Source organism: Dermacentor andersoni, chromosome 9 (assembly GCF_023375885.2).
Source record: "Dermacentor andersoni chromosome 9, qqDerAnde1_hic_scaffold, whole genome shotgun sequence".
Lineage (NCBI taxonomy): Eukaryota > Metazoa > Arthropoda > Arachnida > Ixodida > Ixodidae > Dermacentor > Dermacentor andersoni.
This window is the reverse complement of record NC_092822.1, coordinates 2,768,608-2,773,527: the sequence shown is the minus strand read 5'-3', so window position 1 is coordinate 2,773,527 and position 4,920 is coordinate 2,768,608. Positions and strand designations below refer to the sequence as shown.

Sequence of the window (4,920 nt, the reverse complement as noted above, 5' to 3'; positions counted from 1 at the left end):
TTATGAGGCACGCCGTAGTGGAGGACCCCGGAAATTTGGACCACCTGGGGTTCTTTAAAGTGCACCTAAATCTAAGTACACAGGTGTTTTCGCATTTCGCCTCCATCCCGCGACCTCGTGCTCAGCAGCCCAACACCATAGCCAATGAGTAACCCCGGCGGGTAAGTCGATAGCTTCTATGAAGACGTGGAATCGGCGATGGGTAAAGTCAAAACAAAATACACTATACTGAGGGGCGACTTCAATGTCAGAGTAGGCAAGAAGCAGGCTTGAGACAAGTCAGTGGCGGAATATGGCATAGGCTGTAGGAATAGCAGGGTAGAGTTATTAGTAGAGCTTGCAGAACGGAATAATATGTGGATAATTAATACCTTCTTCCGCAAGCGGGATAGCCGAAAGTGGACGTGGAGGGGCCCGAATGGCGAGACTAGAAATGAAATAGACCCCATACTCTGCGCTAACCCTGGCATCATACAAGATGTGGACTTGCTCGACAAGGTGCGCTGTAGTTACCATAGGATGGTAAGAATTCGAATTAGCCTAGACTCGAGGAGGGAACGGAAGAAACTGGTACATAAGAACCCGATCAAAGAGTTAGCGAAAAGAGGGAAAATAGAGGAATTCCGGATCAAGCTACAAAACAGATATTCGGCTTTAACTCACGAAGAGGACCTTAGTGTTGAAGCAATGAACGACAATGTTGTGGGCATCATTAAGGAGTGTGCAATAGAAGTCGGTGGTAACTCCGTTAGACATTATACCAGTAAGCTATCGCAGGAGAGAAAGATCTGATTAAGAAACGCCAATGTATGGAAGCCCCTAACCCTACAGCTAGAATAGAACTGTCAGAACTTTCGAAGTTAATCAACAAGCATAGGACAGCTGCCATAAGGAAGTATAATATGGATAGAATTGAACATGCTCTCAGTAATGGAGGAAGCCTAAAAGCAGTGAAGAAGAAACTAGGAATTGGCAAGAATCATGTGTGCGTTAAGAGACAAAGCCGGCAATATAATTAGTAATATGGATGAGATAGTTCCAGTGGCTGAGGAGTTTTACAGACATTTATACATACCAGTGGCACCCATGACGGTAATGGGAGAGGATAGCCTAGAGGAATTTGACATCCCACAAGTAACGCCGGAAGAAGTAAAGAAAGCCTTGGGAGCTCTGCAAAGGGGGAAGGCAGCTGGGGAGGATCAGGTAACAGCAGATTTGTTGAAGGAAGGTGGGCAGATTGTTCTAGAAAAACTGGCCACCCTGTATACGCAAGGCCTCATGACCTCGAGCGTACCGGAACCTTGGAAGAACCCCAACATAACCCTAATCCATAAGAAAGGGGACGCCAAAGACTTGAAAAATTATAGACCGGTCAGCTTACTGTCTGTTGCCTACAAATTATTTACCAAGGTGATCGCAAAGAGAATCCGGCACACCTTAGATTTCTGTCAGCCAAAGGACCAGGCAGGATTTCGTAAAGGCTAGTCAACAATAGACCATATTCACGCTATAAATCAGGTGATAGAGAAATGTGCGGAATATAACCAATCCTTATGTATAGCTTTCATTGATTTCGAGAAAGCGTTTGATTCAGTCGAAACCTCAGCAGTCATGCAGTCATTACCGGATCAGGGTGTAGACTAGCCGTATGTAAAGATACTGAAAGATATCTATAGCGTCTCCACAGCCACCGTAGCCCTCCATAATGAAAGCAAGAAAATCCCAATAAAGAAAGGCGTCAGGCAGGGAGATATTGGATTGGATTGGAGAAACTTTATTTATGCCTGCAGTTGGGCGCTCGCGCGCCCCAGGCAGGGAGATACGATCTCTCCAATGCTATTCACAGCGTGTTTACAGGAGGTATTCAGAGACATGGATTGGGAAGAATTGGGGATAAGAGATAATGGAGAATACCTTCGTAACTTTTGATTCACTGATGATATTGCCTTGCTTAGTAACTCGGGGGACCAATTGCAATGCATGCTCACTGACCTGGAGAGGCAAAGCAGAAGGGCGGGTCTAAAAATTAATCTGGAGAATACTAAAGGAATGTTTAACAGTCTCGGAAGAGAACAGCAGTTTACGATAGGTAGCGAGGCACTGGAAGTGGTAAGCGAATGCATCTTCTTAGGGCAGGTAGTGACCGCGGATCCGGATCATGAGACAGAAATAATCAGAAGAATAAGAATGGTCTGGGGTGCGTTTGGCAGGCATTCTCAGATCATGAACAGCAGGTTGCCATTATCCCTCAAGAGAAAAGTGTATAATAGCTGTGTTTTACCAGTACTCACCTACGGGGCAGAAACCTGGAGGCTTACGAAAAGGGTTCTACTCAAGTTGAAGACGACGCAACGAGCTATGGAAAGAAGAATGATGGGTGTAACGTTAAGGGATAAGAAAAGAGCAGATTGGGTGAGGGAATAAACGCGAGTTAATGACATCTTAGTATAAATCAAGAAAAAGAAATGGGCATGGGCAGGACATGTAATGAGGAAGGAAGATAACCGTTGGTCATTAAGGGTTACGGACTGGATTCCAAGGGAAGGGAAGCGTAGCAGGGGGCAGCAGAAAGTTAGGCGGGCGGATGAGAATAAGAAGTTTGCAGGGACAACACGGCCCCAATTAGCACATGCCTGGGGTAGTTGGAGAAGTATGGAAGAGGCCTTTGCCCTGCAGTGGGCGTAACCAGGCTGATGATGATAATGATGATGTGAAGGTGAGCCGACGAACGCGGTTCAATCTCGCTTGCGCGAACGAGCAACGCGGCCTGAATGCGTGCCCTCTCCTGTGGGGCGGTCCACTCGGAGCTACCATCGTGTGCGGACGTGAGGTTTGGAGCTCCTGCGTCATCAGCAGACGCTACAGCGTCTTAAGCGCTCTTCCTCGCCCTATTCCGAGCACGACAACGGACGCTTCGTGCGACCTTCCACGGCGACGTCAAGATAAAGTAGGGCTCTCGCGCGCTGTGGTAGCAGGAGGCGCCGTAACCGGAGCGTTCGCTTCAGACGTGCTGCGCGTCGGCTCCGCCAATTCTCGGCAGTAGCCACGGATAACTTCACGGTACGCCACCAAATTTGTTACCACCTGATAAAGCAAGTCACCCGGCGCACGTGGACGCCGATTTCAACCAGGTGGGCCGGTTTTCGGCAATTTTAGAGCAGTTTTTCACCCCGCCACGTGGGCGACGCCGTCCAGCCTGACGGCGACGCCGATGCCCGGCGGCGTGAAGACTGCTTCCCGAGGCAATATGGCCGTCTCTACGCTAACCCAGCGTGGCTACGACCCGGACGCGATGTCCTGGACGACGGTTCCGACGACTGAGGAGCCTAATTCTGCGATTCCTTCGAATATTCGAAGCCAAGCTCTCCTCAACGCGGCCGCTCGCCGCTTGCAAGAGAAAGCCAAGATGGTGGCGCCTGCCGCCGCCCCGGCGTCCGGCAACCCAGCGGGCAAGACGCAGCCTCCTGCCTCGCACGCTGCAGGAAGCAAGGGCAAGGTCTTCACGAAGTGGAAGCCTCGCCCGCTACTAAAACCGAACCCGGATGACTACGTGGTCGTTGTAAAGCCACGTGAGCATATTTCCTTGCACGAAGCCTTCTCCGAGAATCGCTACGGGACCGCTTTCACGGCTTACCTCGGGTCCGAGCGGGCAGAGACCGCATCGATTCTCCCTTCGAGAGAACAAAATTTGATTGTGATCCATACCCCGGACCTCGAGACGGCGGACTGAGTGATAGGGGATTTTTCCGTCAACACCGAACGCGGAGCGGTCCCGCTCCACGGATACCTACGGCAAGATGGCGGAAACGTTTGCCACGGTGTCATGGTGGTGTGCAACTCGGACACGACGGAGACACTTCAGCAAAAGGTGCGTTGGAGAGCAGGCACCATTGTTGAAGTGAGAAAATTTGGCACATCGAACAAAGCGCGTGTTACCTTCGCCGGAAAGGACAAACCGCGTTTTGTTCACTATGACAACATGGTGGTACCCGTCCAACCCTACTACCGTACAATCCCGGCCTGCGGCAAGTGCGGTGCTGTCGGCCATAGGATGGACGCATGCCCAAACCTGAGACAGGACACTTGCGGTCTGTGCGGGCAACATATTCCACTCGTGTAGGGGGTGCGGGCCCCTCACGAATGCGTGCCCAAGTGTTCAGTGTGCGGTGGTGGACACGTCACGATCTCCCGCGAGTGCACTGCAATGTTCCGCAACTCCAAGATAGCCGCCCAAAAGGGCGGCAAGACCATAACGGCGGTCAAGAAAAAACACCGCCATCTTGAGCTTGCCGGTGGGCCGCCGCACCGGGACGTCACCAAGACCGGCAAGCCAGCGCCCCCTGCCGGAGAAGCCGGGAGGCAATCTACGGCGCCACCACACGGCGTGGCCGGGGCCTGGGCCGACGCCGTCAAAAAAGGAAAACAGGTGAGCGGCGCGGGCAGGGCTGCTTCCTCGTCCCCTCCCTCTACTCCTCCTGCGGCGCTCAGCGCCGAACAAAACATGATCGCGGCTCTCCAGGCGCAAAATGAGATGCTGCTAAAGAAAATTACAGCACTCGAAGCAATATTGACGTAACCCCTCTCAACCCCCGCAGTAGAAGTAATGGAAAGTGAGACAGAAGCGCCGGTGGAGGCACCTAGCGCGGTAGCCGCTCTCGAGGCCCGGATCAACGCCCTCGAGGCCCGTATGGACAGCCGGATTTGCGCTCTTGAAACCCAAATCTCCGCAGCCATGAATGCCGCGATTACCAAATTGACAGAGATGATTCCCTCTCTCATAACTCAACAAATCGCGCAAACCTCTCGCACCACCCGGCGAGCCGGCCCAATTAAAGACGTGTCCGGCCGGTACCCCAAAATGTTTCGACGACAACTCGATTTCGATGATGAAGACAGTTGCTCACTCTCCGGAATGGAGGA

The 4,920-nt window shown here is 51.8% G+C and overlaps 1 pseudogene; it reads left to right on the top strand.

The window, feature by feature from the left end:
• The first annotated feature begins 3,247 nt into the window (after positions 1-3,247).
• On the top strand, positions 3,248-4,576 carry LOC126527443 (uncharacterized; annotated as a pseudogene).
• The last annotated feature ends 344 nt before the right edge of the window (positions 4,577-4,920 follow it).